The sequence below is a fragment of the Notamacropus eugenii genome, chromosome 5 (assembly GCF_028372415.1).
Source record: "Notamacropus eugenii isolate mMacEug1 chromosome 5, mMacEug1.pri_v2, whole genome shotgun sequence".
Lineage (NCBI taxonomy): Eukaryota > Metazoa > Chordata > Mammalia > Diprotodontia > Macropodidae > Notamacropus > Notamacropus eugenii.
The window spans coordinates 205,372,480-205,389,891 of NC_092876.1; the positions used below are offsets into that span (position 1 = coordinate 205,372,480).

General features: G+C 40.8%; 1 long non-coding RNA gene across 1 annotated transcript; it reads left to right on the forward strand.

Moving 5' to 3' along the window:
• Nucleotides 1-1,111: 1,111 nt before the first annotated feature.
• Nucleotides 1,112-2,448, forward strand: LOC140505688 (uncharacterized). Its single transcript, XR_011967616.1, has 2 exons — nucleotides 1,112-1,273; nucleotides 1,350-2,448. It is a non-coding gene; the product is annotated as an uncharacterized lncRNA (long non-coding RNA).
• The last annotated feature ends 14,964 nt before the right edge of the window (nucleotides 2,449-17,412 follow it).

The window sequence follows — 17,412 nt, forward strand, 5'->3', positions numbered from 1 at the left end:
TCCCCTTCTTTGGGACACCCATTTCCATTCACTTTTGGAGGATGAATTCACCACAGCAAGAGGAAAGCTGTTTTTTTTTTCTTCAAAGCATAGGAAAAAAAAATCCAAATCCCAGCTATTCCGTTTCATATGGAAAAAATGTTCCTTTTTAAGTCTAGAAATGTCTTTCTTTCTGAGAACATTCTCCCTGCGTCTGAAAATGGGGTCAGTGGTGGGTTTAGTAGCTGCTTTTATGAAGTAAATCCTGATGCATTACTTTGAGGAGGCAAAATGTGACACATTGATACTTCGTATGTTACATTGTATGCAGATATACACTGTGCTTAGGGATGGCTACTTTATATATTTCCAAATACATAGCTCCATGGAAACTTTTCACAGCGTCTTTCTCCCCTCTCCCCCTTTTGAATTTCGCATAATTGCTTTTATTTTTCGTGTGGCATTGCCCAAGTCGTTGGGTTCGTATTTCAGTTGCCTTATCCCAATACTTCCACATTTTGGGGGAAAGACTCCCCCTTGACCCAAATCATACATCTCCAGGCACCTCCCCCTTTACTGTTAGGTATACTGGGTAGACTTCAGAAGGGCAGAACAACTCCCCGAACTCAAACACACTCACAAGAATCCCTATAAAAGTCCTTACACTTCATTTTAAGGAAAACCGTATGACACTGAGCATACGCCTCCTCAATTACAAGGCGCCTGTTCGTTTACGTGGTCTTTGTTTACATGTGGCCTCCTCCCCTTCCCCGAAATGAAAAATCTATATTTTACAGATGCAGAGAAAGAGAAAAGGAGGCGAGGGGCAGGGAGACAGAGTGTGGAAACTAATTTTCTTTCCAAACCCTAAGCACTTTCTGAGAAATAGTTAAAGGGTTTCAGGGACTGTAGCTGGCCGCCCTCCATCGTGTGGCCATCTTTGGTCGTGGAACATAGATAGCAAGGGACTGGTCCTGGGAGTTCCTTTTGATTTCGTCCTGTCAGTCTGCTTTCCCCTCCAACTGGATCCCACGGCTTTGCGTGCGCGTGCTCACGAGCACCCACACACGTTAAATCGATTATTTTCTGTCTGAGCTGCACGTAGAAAGTGGGCTCGGAAGGACTCCTAAAAGGCCCCGCCCCATCTTCGTACCACCTGACGGCGGAAGGATCGTTTTCCTGGATCCTGAAGAGAGTCCATGTGTCCGGGAGATGCTGAAGCATCTAGGAGAACGTGGACAGGTGACCTGTAGGGGCTAGAACGCACCTCAGGGTCAGCCCATAGGCCCTTCCCGTAAGGAACCTACCGAGCAGTAAGGATATGAGAGTTTTGTAAGCCCACCGGCTGATGCCCATTGTATTCCTTGCAGAAAGTCAAGTCAAGGGCGCTGCCACTGAGATCTGGAGAGCAGCAGCTCGTGCCTATCGCAATGAGGAATGCCAGCGTACTTGGCGCGCGCGCACGTACACATACACACAAAGGGCCATAGAAGTTGGTATCGAGAGAGAACAAAGAGGTAGAAGAAAGTGAAAGGACGATTGGAAACCAAACAGCCCAGGGAAGCCTTTAAAACGCAGGAGAAAAATAAACAGGCAAGAACAAAGAGGACGGGAAATCTAGAAAAGGGAGAGCTTCTCTAAAGAGTAGGCAGCATAGAAAGCAAGCACAGGAAAGGAGAATCACATTATTTGTGGCTTATTCTGTTAAATAGGTGTGGAGGAAATTATAATATTTTTAAAAGATCAGACCTTTACATAAGAGTGAGCAAGGAATGGAGACAGAATGTGTCCCTAGGGTAGGTGCAGAGGGAGGAGGGTGCATTTATTTTTTTCTACTGAGGACCTCGGCTTCCCGAAAGAGAGAATAAAGCCAACCAGGACCACAACTAAAAATCGCACTAAAGACATTTATTATGTTACGTGTTGAGTACTTTGCTTAAGCCCTTGAAATAACAAAAGCAAGAAAATCGCAGTTTAAGTTCAAGTGATGCAGTGAAGACCTGGGCGGGGTGTTTTGCTTTGGGAGTTCACTGGAACTGGTACATTAATTGGCACATGCTTTGCCCAATTTATCAGTGGTAGTACGGATTCCTTTATTCTTGCGGAGCTAGATTTGTACATTTGAATAGACTCTTATAAATGGTTTGAGCTTGAGAGGTCTTCACAAACACCTTTCTCACTTGGTTCACAAGCTACAAATCTACTAGGGTACCTGAAAACCTTGAAGACATTCTCCAAAGATATCACTCTTATCCTGGAATCATTCCTAAGACTACTTTCTCTTGGTTTTTATTTAACCGTCAATTCAACAAGTATGTATCAATCAAAAAGCATTTATTAAGAACCTACTACGACTAGGCACCTTGCCAGGCACTCGGGAAACAGACAAGTGAAAATCCTTGCCATCAAGTAGCTTACAGGTCCAGCTAGTCTTTGTGGATAAAAAGACCAATAAAGAAGTAAGCTAAATCCCGGTGGTCAAGGAGTTTATATTTTACTGAGCAAGCAAGTGAATTATCCAAGTGAGAAGTACACAAAAAGTAATTAGGGTAATTTCAAGAGGGAAAGGATGATATGATTCTAGGATTTGGATCACACGGAGCCAGAGCCACAAAGAGATATCAGAGGTAATTTCATCCTTTAGAAATGAGGAAATTGAAGCTCTGTGGAGTTGTGATTTAAAATCAAGATCGATCAATCTAGCTATCATCTATCTACCTACCTACTTGTACTACCTATCAATCTTTTATCTAACCAGCTTGCTATCCTCACAAGGAGACTACTTCAGTACTTTAATGAACCAAGGTTCATTCTGTGTGGCTCCTCCCCACCATCCTTTAGTAGGCAAACTTGGAGAGTTCCAGTAGCTGATCACACTGACCAAATAGGTGATAAGCCTCTCCAACTTACTCTGTGACTCAGTTTCTTCAGAAAAACAAAGGGGTTGTATTAGACTTCTAAAGTTCCCTTCTAGATTTAGATTGATCATTTTAGTACCCTATATAGCCCATTCCAGGGCCTGTGGAATTCCATGAAAATGTTGCTGTTAAGAAGATACAGACTTTGGGGGGCAGTGAGCAGTTTGGAATCCCTGCAAATATGATCCTGTCTAATCTCTTTCTCTTTTTAAAAAAAAATAAACTAGCAACCTTTATTTTTAATAAATCTTAGAACAAGAAAAATACTCAATTTTGAATCAGGGCACAAGGGAAGTCCCTTTAAGATGCATTAATTCTCCTTCCTCACCTCAACCAGGCAGCTTTAGAATCCTTAGTATCCTCAACTGAAACAGGACTATCACCCACCTGCCCTTTTTACCAGTGCTCCCAAAGTGGCACAGAGATGCCCAGGCTAGAAGTCTCCAAAGGAGTCTTTCTCCTTTTAAATCCAGGGCTCAGCTCATTGCTTCTCTGTAGCACCTGTACAAATATGTTAACTGCCCAATTGCATCTATAAGCCTGGCAACATGCATTCTTCATCTACTTTGTTTACCTATGTGGATAGCAGATGTAAACAGTCCCTTTTGAGAAGGGTTCTTCCAGGGTTAAATACAATCAGAAAAATATTACCTGCAAACAGAAATAAATGCAGAATCTTTCCGTCAATAGGAAATCACTCTTGTATTCAGACTAATAATTTTTCTACCAAAGTAGCAAAGTCAGACTATGATTTAAGTTATTAGCACTTTGGGATTTTTTTTTAACTTTATTTTTGTATCCTTAGTACCTACAATAGCAAAAGTATCCTGCATATCACAGGCATTAAAAAAATGTTTTTTGAACTGAATTGAATTCAGTGAGGCTGATACCAATGATAACTGAAAATGAGATTCTCTAGCCAGGTCTTACAGCCATTGTTTTTGAGTTATCTGTCTGTGGTTAGTACACAGGAAAAAATTTCTTTGTAGCCAAAACAAAAAAATTTTTAAAAAATTGAGCACCAAGTGTATGTATGCAAAGACCGATTCCTTCTTTGTTCACTTATTCTTGTGAGAAGAAGGGAGTAAAATTCTGAGCTAGGTCTGAGAGATGCTTCACCCCTCATGTGGAGTCCATTCTGTTCCAAAGATTATGGTTTCATGGTAACAACAAGACATCCATAGTGAAAGTGATTAGTACTCTGATGTAGTCAAACATGGCTGGAGTGTTGTGTTCAATTCTTGGCATCTTTTTTAGGAAGGACATTGACAGTTGGATCTCATCTAAAGTAAAGCAGGAAGTATAAAAAAAATACACAAGGCTACAATATATTAGGATCTTTTCAAAGAAAAAGGAATGTTTAGAAAATAGACAACTGAGTGGAACTTGAGAGATCTTCAAGTATCATGTCCTTCAGAATTATTAGACCTGTTCTTGGCCCAGAGGATGGAACTAAGGAACACAGGCAGAAGTTACAAAGAATCAAATTTTGGCTAAGTGTAAAGAAAATCTTGCTAAAGAGCTGTGCAAAAGTAGAATGAGCTGCCTTCAGGAGTACTGGTTTCCTTTCACACGTCTAATAGTGCCTGTATGACTACTCATCAGCAATGGTGTAAAAGGAATCCCTCTTTGTCCAGGTATGTGTTGGACTAGACTGTAGAGATTCCTCCCAGTTCTGACATTTTGTGATTCTGATCCCTAGTCAAAGGTCCAGGATTCACATCTAACCTCTCCTTATCATTTGTCTTTACCCTGGGCCAAGGTATCAAACTTTCTGGGCCTCAGTTTTCCCATCTATAAAATTAAGGGGATGAAAGAAGTAAAAAATAATAGATATTCATGCAGTACTTTGAGTATTTCCCTTCTGTAACAGTTATTTTGGCAAGGCTTGAACTGGCTGCCTTTTGAGGGAGCCTAGGTTACTAAAGACCCTGGGAGCTGTATTTCTTCCCAGCTTGGGAAGAAATGAAGCTGTTGCATTGCAATTGGGAAGCAGAATTTTCTATTATGGTGGGAATTTTTAACTCTCTCTAGAGAAGGACTGAGGGAGAGAGAATTGGAGCAGAAGCAGCCCAGATGGAGGATGCTTTCCAGGACGCTGGCTGTAAACCTCCCAGCAGCTGGAGTATTTTTCCTTTGCCTGCTTCACCACTCAGCTTATTAAGAAAATCTAGCAGGGACTGAGTTATGGCTACTTGGAGAAATTGTTAGAATGTGGTAAATTTATCCTATTCTTTATTTCTCCTTTCTGTTTTATTATAACATATAATGGGCACTATGATTCATTACTAAATGTTATTTTAAAATTTTTACTTATTGCTTATTTAAAAATTTTACTAGATAAATGCAAAGATGGTTTTAAGCATACCCTGGCTTGGTCTATTGAGTGCAATGAATGGGCAGGGAAATTTGTGTATAATTAATTACATCAAATTCAGCTGGCTAAAAGACCACCCTCTCTCTTTGGCAAGCAATAGAGTGTGTGGGGGATCAGAGCACTTAATGAATTTTATTTATAATCTGTATTTTCAAAGCTTTTCAGTGAAAGGAGGAAGCTACATGGAACTAGGACTTTTGTCCTAGATGAAAAAAACCCTCATAAGCTAATCTCATTATCTCTAAGAGATACCTAGGTGAGAGAGGAGGGATAGCAGAGACCTCAAGAGAAGGGGTAAACCTAAGCCAAACCACAGTGGATGGAGTTATGCATGATCTGGGAAAATGAATTACACACCAGGGGGTGATTTGGGGTGGGTAGGGTGGTAAAGTGCTTCTCATAAAAATTGTCTTCCTCCATGCTATTTACTCTCCTTTTCTTTTGTTGTTTTGTTTCCTCTTTCTCATGATTCCTCCCATTAGTTAGAATTCTTCTTTATATCATGACTAATGTGAAAGTGTTTAATGTGAATACATAAGTAGAGCCTATATCAGATTGCATGCCACCATGGGGAGGGAGAGGGAGAAAATTTGGAACTCGTAATCTTATGGAAAGAAACGTTGAAAACTAATATTCTTCCTTAAAAATTTGTCTTCCTCAGCGACATCTTTTGGGCATCACCTCATTTGAGCCCCACATCACCCCTATGAGGTGTGGGTACTGTAGCATTACCATTTTACAGATCTTAAGGATTAATTGACTTACACAGCTAGTTGAGTAGTAAGATGAGATTTGAACCTATGGTCTTTCTTCAAATCAGAGAATAAAACAATGTCAGAATTGGAAAAGAACTTAAGAGCTCCTAATCCAGAGGTTCCCAAACTTATTTGGCCTCCCACCCTCTTTTCAAAAACTACTCGGTACCCCCCCACCAAAATCTTTTTTACCCTTTAATGGTTTTTTGAAGTGTCTATCATTTCAGGAAAATAAAATATTTTTAAGTGATGTCTTAAATTTAATAATTTATTGTAAATTTTGGGGATTTTCTTGCATTGAAATTTTGATGACACAATATTGCATTATGTAACCGTATAGCATTATATTGTGAACAAGTCCATTACACATACATTCCTACCAATATATAGTGGACCTCAAAACAATGCACTACACACTCACCTCCCAACATTTGATGGTTAAGACCTGTTGGTTGACATGACACTGATCAGTTAGAACTTGCATTTTGTGTGTTTATTTGGAAAATAATGTAATTAATATTACTTTAATTCTGTTACGCAGCAGATGAAACACCTACGAATGATTTTTCAAAACTTTTTTTTCTTTCCTTATGCTTCCACCACTCCCTTATTTACAGTCCATGCCCCGCAATTGCACCTGAGGCTACTGCCACCCCCACCCAATTATGATCATTCCAGTGCTCCCCGGGGGGCAGTATCGTCTACTTGGGGAACCTCTGCGTAAATTTATGATTCTATGGCCCCTGGAATTCAGGCCTTTCTTTCCTTCCTTCCATATTTCCTTTGGAATCCTTCTATGCTGGCCACTACAATAAATTGTATAGTCTCAGCCATATTAAAAATTGCATCTGTTTTTACTATTATAGAGAAGAATCTTGGTCTATAAACTATATACAGCATCACAGACTTATTCATTGAGTCTGGTGCAAGTTAAAACATTAAAGAGGCTCGTGCTGTTCCTTTGTTTCATCTTGACTCCCTTCTGGCCCATCCTTGGGGTAATTCCTCGGCTTCCCACCCCCGCCTCCAAATTCACTTCTTCTCCCAGTCTTTCGTCTCTAGGCCTATTCCCTAAAGTTACTTCTTTAACTTTTATGCAGAATTGTTCTACTAAAAACGATTTGGTCTTGCATGCTTTTTGTATATAGATCAGGTCATGTCACACCTACGCTCAGAAATCTCCAGAGCTTTCTTCTTCCTGCATAAAGTTCTTCCTCTTTTTCCTGGCATTCAAGAACCTCCACAGTTTGATGCCACTTTGTCCTTTCAGTTTTTTCTTGTACTACTCTCACACACTTTCTTTACATTATAGCCAAATTAGACTACTCTGTCACTGGAATGTTCCCTGTGCCCTGCCACCTCTGTGTGTCCACACTGTTCCCCATACATGGAATGTCCTTTCTTCTCACTCTCTCTTTTAAATTCCTCCTCATCCTCTGAAACCCAATTCAAAAAGAAGCCTTTTTTGCTTGGTAGCCATTATCCTCCTCAGTTTTCACTGCTTTGGTTTTTTTAACGCTCCGAAACACTCATCACCCAATAATTATAGCACCCCCTCCAAATATGGTTTCCTGAAAAGCTACTGCAAGCTTGTTGTTCAGTTATTCAGTCATGTCCGACTTCTTATGATCTATGGACCATAGCATGTCAGGTCCTTCTGTCCTCTACTACCTCTCAAAGTCTGTCCAAGTTCATATTCATTGTTTACATGACACTATCCATCTCATCTCTGCCATCTCCTTTTTCTTTTGCCTTCAGTCTTTTTAACATCAAGATCTTTTCCAATGAGTACTATCTTCTTCTGCGGCCAGAGTATTCAAGCTTCAGTGTTTGACCTTCCAGTGAATAGCATGAATTAATTTCTTTAAGAATGGACTGATTTGATCTCCTTGCTGTTCCATGGACTCTCAAAAGTCTTTTCCAGCATCACAATTTGAAGTGTTGATTCTCTGGCACTCTGCTTTCCTAATTAGTCTACCTGCCACAGCCATACATTACTGTTAGAAAAACCATCGCTTTGACTATATGAATCTTTGCCAGCAAGGTGATGTCTTTGTTTTTTTAGTATGCTGTCCAGATTTGCCATAGCTTTCTTTCCAAGAAGCAAGCATCTTTAAATTTTGTGGCTTCAGTCACCATCTGCAGTGATCTGTGAACCCAAGAATATAAAATCTGACACTGCTTCCATTTCTTTTCCCTTTATTTGCCAGGAAGTGATAGAACCAGTTGCCAAGATCTTAACGTTTTTGATGTTAAACTTGAGGTACTTTCAAAATCATAGTGCATGAGCCCCAACCAGTGTGGTTGCTTTTATAAGGCCAGAGGACATATTAGTGCAAAACAGATATTTAATTAAAACGTCAAATTAAATGATAAAAGATCTCCCCATATGTTCATAGATGCAGTCTCTGAGATCACCAGTGGCAGAGGGGATAGAAGCAAAGTATGTGTGAGACTAGGAATGCACCTAGAGTCTATACAGTAGAGAAATGTGACCAGGTGACATACATGGAGAACACAAACATCAGTGGTCAGAAAACACATGCAGAGGTACACAGTAAGATGCATATGACAAGGAAGCTTGAGTAGCTGGGGCAACTAACTCATCTCCATTCCTGTAGGACTGTTGGGATCTTCTGGCAACGATATTGCATTGTTTTGTGTTGCTTGCCCCTGGGCATTTCCACTGGTTTTGGTGTCATTGAGCTCCTTTTGTAATCATTTCTATATACATCTATATTTTAGAGCCAGCTGCTTTTCTCTGTCACTATCTGCTGGATTATATAAACTAGTAGCAAACTCCCTAGCAAGAAAAGCTCCTTAATCCAACAGCCAAGTACTATGAGCCACCACACTTAGCTAGGCAGTCAGCAAAGCTGGCGCAGTTAGCTAAGCTAAGATTGTCTTTTTCTTTCGACTGTTTTTTCCTCTTAGTGCCTCCTTCATGTTCCTGGCCCTAGCCAGTTTCAGTGGATGGAACACTGGACTTGGAGTCAGGAACACCTAAGTTTAAATTCCGCCTCTGATCCTAGTTGTGCAAGCCTGGGCGCAAGTCACTTAGTGAACTGTCTCATTCAGTTTCCACAGCCATAAATAGGGAAAAATAATAGCATCTGCCTTTCATGATTATGAGGGTGAGAGGAAATCATATTTGTAAAGCACTTTCCTACATTAAAGTTTTATATGAATGCTAGCTATTATTACTGTCGTTATTAATAATAGCGCACTTTTATATAGCACTTACTGTGTACCAGACACTGTGCTAAGCGGTATATCATTCCCACCCCCAAGAAAACCCCCCATTTGTTGTGTGGAAGCCATGAGATTCCCTTCATTTCCCATAATACCCTCTGATTGGCATGCAAATGAACATAAGGGAAAGACCAAAAGGAGTATGTGAAGCCAGCCAAACTGTACCTTCTACATGCTTCTTTATTCTTATTCTAAGTTTTTGTCTTATCTCCCTACTATACTTCAAGTTTCAGGAAATAAATGTATGTACCTTATCTTAAATTTGCATCTCCACCCAATGTACCTAGCACTCTGCTCCAGATTCTTAATAAACATTTATGAAAAATAAATGAATCCGTTTTCCCCTAATCTTGACCAGAAAAATTCTCTGAACTTACCTGTTTTGCTAGACTTTAACCTCATGATGTTGAGGGTGGGGAAGTAAGGATATGCTATTGATATGTACAGACAATTGAAGGATATTTCTCCACCCCACCCCTCTATTTGTAATCCTGGCTTTTCAAGAGACAGTTACTGCCCCCCAAAAATGGAATAGGGACATGAGCCACCTGCAGCAAACTGGAGAGGAATGATAGAGTTGGAGCCATAAGAATGTGTGCTCAATACTATTAGTTTCTGCCTCCTGAGCTCGGCCAGTGATGAGGAGCTAGGGGCAGGCCATGGGTTTGGGGTTGGGTGCAGAGTCAGAACTAAGAACACTAGAGGGGTTATCTTTATTCTGGAAGGATACCTTATGCTGGGAACAGCATGGGGGAAAAGTTTAATGAAGGCACAGGGAATTATGGTCTCTGATTCTGAGGTTCTGGAGGAATACCACTCTAATGCAGGAGTTAGAGTATCACCTCATAAACCAGAGGGACATAAGGAAGAAGAAAAGTTTAAAGAAAGCTTGTCAACAGACCCAACTAAGCAGAGTTATTTCGGAAAATATTTAAGGATGAAACTAGGAAGACAACAAAGGAACAGAAGATAGAAAAGATCTTAAAAGATTTTTTCTAACAGGCTCTTTTCACCATTAAGGATAATGGAGCCACTTGGCTCAAACCATGATAGCAAAGTTGAATATATTTATAGACTCCAGCTGGGATGGCTGAGTTTGGTTCCAACCTCTGCCAGCATCAGAGTCTCCTGTCTTCCCTTCAATTCATAAATCCTTTTCCACTCCACCCCACCCAACCACACCCCCACAGGTGGGGGAGCCAGCTTGGCATTCAAGGTCAAAGTCAATTGCAGTCTAGGTAGTTTGTCATCAGGTCAAATCTGATCAAACCCTTCCAAGGGTAGAGCATCATAATGCATCTCTTTTTCCATTCCAAGCCTTTTGGTGAATCTACAAAAGGTGGGTTACATAAAAAGAAGTAAGGTAGCAGATGTATGTAACAATAATTAGATGGGGTAAGAGACTGATTAAGGGGATTTTTTTTTAGAAGTATGGACCCCAGGGGTGTAGATGGTGACCTCAGAGACCATCTAGACCAACCTATAATGAAATAGAGAACCCTCTTTAACAACATCTCCAAAAAGAGGTCATCCAGTCTCTGTTTAGAGAATCCACAACATCCTGTGGTAGTTCCTTCCACTTCTGTATAGCTCTAATTATTAGGAAGCTTTCCCTCACATCAGCCAAAATCTGCCTCTCTCTAACTTCTAACCGTTGTTCCTTGTTCTGCCCTGTGGGGCTGAGCAGAACTAGTCTGATCCCTCTTTTACATGACAACCCTTCAAATGCTAGAAGACAGCTCTCCTAGCCGCTGGCTGAATCTTTTCTCCAGACTGAACATCCCAGTTCCTTCAACCAATCCTCATATGGCACTGATTCCGTTTCCCCAACCATCTGGGTTTCCTTCTTCTGGATGTGCTCCAGCTTGTGGATATGCTTCCTAAAATAGGCCTCCCTGAACACAGTACTCCCGAAGTAGTATGAGCTGGGCAGAATTTGGCACGACTGCCACTTGCCATATTAAGGACATTCTGCCTCTATTAGAGACTACGAACAAATGAAATCCTGTTTTTTTGACTGCCATGCCACACTGTTGACTCATTTTCAATTGAGATTTTTTTCCCCTCATATGCACTGCTGTCTAAGTGGCAAAGTAAATAGAGCAGTGGACTTCAGGGAGATCTGAGTTCAAATATAGCCTGACACACCACCTGTATGACCCTAGGCAACTCATGTAACCTCTGTCTACCTCAGTTTCCTCATCTGTAAAATGGGGATAAGATTGGCACCAACCTCCCAGGTTATGAAGGTCAAATGAGATAATATTTATAAGGCACTTTGCAGACCTTAAAGCACTATATCCATTTTAGCTATCATCATCTTGTACTTGCATAGTATTTCCCCCGAGTGGATACTGCATTTATGCTTATAAGGAAAAAGTGCTCTGCAATTTTAAAATACCTTTTAAATGAGTGATTATTACTAGATATAACAAATTTGAGTGTACGTTAAATTTAGTCCCCTACTTTAGCCTGTTGAGATTTTTAAAAAACCTACTCTGTCCTCTTAGGTGTTAGCCATCCGTCCTAGCTTCTTGCCATCTTCCAGCCCAGTAAATGGACCATCTAGCCCTTTATCCAAATCAATGACAAAAAAAAAAAAGTTTATGAGATTTCTAAGGAAGGGGGGAAAGGGTTAAGCCAAACCAACTAGCATATCAGCCATATTTGGTATATGTGACATTGCCTACTCTGGATTCCCTACTTCTCCAGTGAAAGAAGTTACATATTTTCCTCTTATCTGGAGCCAAGCTTAGCCCTTTTAATTACATACTGTCCAGTTTCATTTTATTGTTAGCTTATTTATATCGTTATAGTCATTGTGTATATTTGTTTCCTGGTTCTGCTTACTTCAGTCTGCATCATATCATACGAGGCATGACGTCTTAATGAAATCATGATGTTTTTTTGTGATCCCCATTTCCCGTTATAATTGTTTTCATCCCTTTAACAGTGGTGGATATTGTCCTTGTACGTGGGTTTTTTTTTAAAACCCACTTTCTAGATTCCTTCTGCCAATGCATGAATAATCGCAAAGAGGAAATAAAAGTAATCACGTTTGATAAGTCTTTGATGTACTTCTCTTGTGTCAGATACATGTGCTGAGTAGACAAAGACAGGTTGCTTGCTACTTATGTCAAGTTAGCAAAGAACTGCCTCAGTCTCCCTTAGCAAAGATTCACTGATCATCACGATTCACCCCATCTTCTTCTAACTATTCTTGGGTGACACTTTAATAGCATTTGAAAATCAACATCATTTTTCTTAAGACCACTAGAAATTGCTTTCTTCTTAGCTCACCTCTGCCTTCTGCAGGGGGCAACTAGGTGTCACACTGGATGGTGTACTGGACTAGGAATCAGGAAGACTCATCTTCATGAGTTCAAATCTGGCTTCAGACATTTTGTGGCTGTGTGATCCTGGACAAGTCACTTAACCCTCTTTGTCTCAATTTTTCATCTGTAAAATGAGCTGGAGAAGGAAATGGCAAACCATTCCGATATCTTTGCCAAGAAAACCCAAAAATGGGGTTACGAAGAGTTGGACATGAGTCTACAATGACAAACCTTCTATAGGAAGAATCTCCTTGACTCAAAGAACTCTAAGAATACAGTGATTCTTTTTCCCTCTTTCTTTTCTGTTTCTCCTACTCTTCAATCCCTGAACACAAATTATGACTGGTCTTTACCTCTTCAGGACCATTTTGTTCTTTGTTTTCTCTCTGAAGCAATTTTCCATTCTTTTTCAATAATGAAAAGACAGGAGGATCATAAGATCCTAAGTTTAGAAGGGGCCTCAAAGGGCATCTAGTCCAAAACTCTGATCTTTTATACTGATCACAACTGAGGTTGTAGGAGGTTGTGACTTTAAGGTCACCTAAGTAGAAGCATTAGAGGTGGCATTTGAACCTCTAACTCCTGGGCTAGTGTCCTTTCTAATTAACTAGTAACAACTAACGAACTAAGTAACAAACTGAATGTTTGTAGACAGACTAAAAACGGAGATACTTAGCACCTTCTTTTTTCCCTTTTCTGTCATTTTGCCTTCAACACTGAAGAAATGGAAGGTGGCTATTCAGAATTAAGGGCCATTCAATATGTTTATTTGTTTCATGGGTTCCCATGGCCAAAGAATTTATCCCTCATCAGCCAGCCTGTTGGTTGTTCCATGCTTGTGGTTGTTTCTTTGCTTCCCTAGACTGGCTTCAGGAGACAGACCCAGTCTGTCCAGCCTTTCCAGCCTGATAGAATCTGCAGAGCTCCTGCCAGAGCATAGACTTCCAAAACCCTAGGTCACCTCTACATTCTGAGGAGCTGTAGAATAGAAATTTTGTACAAACAGTCATCAACAAGTCAATAAGCATTTGATGAGCACTTAACTATTTGCCAGGTGCTGTACCAACTGCTGGAAATACAAATACAAGGAAAAAGAAAACTATTGCCTGCTCTCAGAGAGTTTATATTCTAATGGGGGGGAAGACAACACATAAAAGGCAAGTGAAAAGGGGAGCAGAGAGAATGTCCTTGGAAGGAGGACAGGTGAGAAAAGAAGTCAGGAAAATAGAACGGAGCCCAGAGAGAAATGAAGGAGTGAACGTGATCAGCTTAGATACTTTCCTTAAAATGCAGGTTCTGGGAGGAAGTGACCCATCAGAGGCTAGGGTCAGAGGAGTAAAGAGATCTACTGTTGGGTCCCGGTGGAGAAAGAAGTCTGGGGAGTAAGGATTATAGTTCAGAGAGGAGTAAAGGCAGTTCTAAAATAGAAATAACAAAACTTACGTTTATATTGCATCTTAAGGTTTGCACAGATTCCTTCCCTCCCCCGAATCCTCTGTAGGTAAAAACCTTCCTCTTAAAAGCCCCAGAGCACTTTGTTTTGAACTTTTACTATGCACTTACCATGTGATATCTTTGTTATTTACGTTTGTGGTTTAGCTTCCTATAATATCTAAGTAGGCAGCGATCTTGCCTTATCTCAGCTTTTCTGTCTTGCCCACTTCCTGTCACATAGTAGGCACTAAAACCTTCTTTTGAAGAAATGACTCTAGGAAGGAATGAATCTTCACATTAATTAGCTATGATTCTCAGCTAGTGATGTGAAATGAAATTTTTCTCCATCTGCTGGCTGATTCTTGAAGTTCCTTTAAGAAGGAACAAAGTCTTTTACTATATAAGGTCCTTTTTGCATCATTTTAAAACCATAAGGGTCCTTAGAGATAATTTTATTTCAACCCTACCATTTTACAGATGAGCAAGTTAAGGCCCAGCAAGATGACAAGGGAACATATATAAGGAAAAGAGTTTTAGGAGTCAGACCCAAATCCTAATCCTAACTTACATTTATATAGCCCTTTAAAGTTTGCAAATCAATTCACATATATTATTTCAGTTAATGTCACAACAGCTTTATGAAAGAACTGAGGCTTGAATTCTTTCCATAACACTCCCTTCCCCCCAACATTCTCTTTGAGGAGAAAATACGTTAAAGTTCACCCTGAATCCAGTATCAGTTATATTAGTTTGGATAGTAGGGAGAAGTTGGAAAACCAGGATTATTGAGGTAACTGCTTGGGAGAAGGAAGAGGGAGAAGAAAAAGAAGGTTGGAAAGTTCCAATGTACACACAGACATAGGCACGCAAATGCACATTCTCTCTCTATATTTGCCTGTGGTCAGTTGGATGTCCTCACTGCTGCCCCCCATGCAAGTTAAGTTCATTTTTCCTCAAGACTTGATTTTGTCAAGAGATTAAAGTCTCATGCTGTTGGTATCATTCTGGTCACCTGAGTACAAAGCTGCAAAGGAGCTTTAGGTGCTCTCTGATTCTTAGCTAGTTGAAAATTATGACCAATTCAGGCAAGAGAGTTGAATCCACTTGGGCTGTCCTCAATTCAATTACTGTTAAATATCCTTCTGCTATTATGGTCAAGGAAATTTCCTTTTGTTAACTGTGGAAGAAGCTATGAATGTTTCTTTTTATTACAATCTAGAACATAAACTACAAAGGGACCTCTGGAGTGGGACCCAGCCCTGAAAAAAGAGGGTTAATGAGACCGTCTTGTTCCCTACTGCTTATATACACAGCCTAGACGGAACACTGCCATTATGATACATGCTGTTTTAGCCTGACGGAGTGATCAGTACTGAATTAAGCCCCACAAAGAGATTATACTGAGAGAGGTAACAAGCAGGAGCACTAAATTTGAAGTCGGTGAATCTGGACTTGAATCCTGGCTCAGTGACATTCACTACCTCTATAACCTTGGACAAGTCACTTACCCTCCTGACTGTAAGATAAAGAAGGTTGGTCTAAATGACCTCCAAGGTCTGCCCCAAGTCGGAAGCTATGATACCTATGGCCCCATATGACTTGGAATTACAGAGTAAATGCAAGCTAGTTTCAGCAGTGCCCAGAAACGAGCACAAAGCAGCAGGCTGCTTCCTCAGTGATGCTGGGTCTCTGTCCAGTAACCTCAGTTAGAAAGGACCATGGAGCTTGGATTACAGAAGCACAATCAGAGGGACCTGAACCGCGCCCCCCCCCCCCCCACTCGTGGGCAGGGTTTGTTTTTTGTTTGTTGTTTTGGTTTTTTTTTTTTACCCCAAAAAGAGGCAAGATGGAAAAGACTTAGTTCCTTAGTGACCTGGTCTGAGGTTTTTCACTGTCTTACACTGATAGCCCTCAGAGCCTTGTGGAGAAAAGGGTTTGGGGGGAGTAGCTGGGAAGAAATGGTGTGTGCCAGCCTTTAGGGAGGAGTCTGGGGCAGGGGAAAACTGATCGTTGGGGAAAAGAAACTTAAATGTGTAGAGCAGTTCCAAGTACTGGGAGGTGGGGTGCCTTTAAACCTTTGGTTCTAAATTCAGGCTTTTGACATGCCTATTGTGCTTTATAACAAAATTCCTTGACTTTAAGTCCATACACATGGAAAAACAAAACTTTCAGGTAGTGCTGTCTTATTGGGGGATGGACAGGATGGAATCTTGATCAACTGATGCCTTAGAGGGTGAACATACTGGTCCCTGGACTCTTAAGCTTATTCACACGCCAGTGAATGATGTCCTCTACATTCCAACACAGAATCATGGTGATTTGGCATTGAAAGAGATCTCAAAGGCAATCTGGTCCCACCTCTCTGTAGCCCCTGTAAGTTCTAGGAGTCCTTACCCCCCAACTATTGCTAGAAGTTCGAGAATTAATTCTCTCCCCCCCCAGGATTCCAGGGGTACCTCTGAAAGGTTGGGGTATCTCTCTAATGCTGTTGGCTGGATTTTCGGTTCTGGTATGTTCCCCTTTCTATCAGTTGCCAAGTTATCTTTTCAATATCCTCTAACCCAGAGCTGGTTAATAGCACCTCAGTATTGTTCATACCATATATTAGTGCCTTTGAATCATTAAACCAATTAAGAGGAATTAGATTTTACAAAGAGATATTTATCGAGACAGTATAACAACAACAAAAAGTACAAAACATCCCCCTTAAACTGGAGTGAGCAGACTCACCTTGGGTCCCTGAGACAGTACTCACATTTTAAAATTGTTGGCTCTGAAGCATTTGCTGCCAGCCAGAGGAAGGCCAGCTGATAGATGAAGTTCCTTCCTTCCTGGGCTGGACTGAGCAGATCCCTCTGGGCTTTACTCCTTGACTGGGCTCCTCAGGAGCCCCACATCCTCTGGCATTGACTTAAATCCCTGAATGCTGGGTATTCTCCCAGACTATTAAAGCTTACAAGGTTTTTCAGCCTAGTAAGATCTGTCTCCAATATTCCTTCTTTTAAGAAAGGAAGGAATAAATACAAGAGGGAAAGAAGCAACAAAGGGCCATGTGTCAGCAAAGGGCTTCTGCCAACTTGGGTGGAAAAAATGGACCACTGTCATTATCTCTTTATTTTATTTTATTTTATTTTATTTTCACCTAGAGGTTTACAGAAGTCCTTACCTCCTCACTTCAACATGATCAGGCAGGAAAGACAGAGCAAGGTTGAGTCATTGGAGCCTGTTGTACACTTACAAGGTTACAGCTCAGAAGCCAACTGAAAAGTCTTCCCAAACCACATAGTAAGCAGACTGGAAACAGTCACAGAATGCCTCTGCGCGGCAAAATCCTTGTGGAAGATCGAATCAGGCAAAGCACA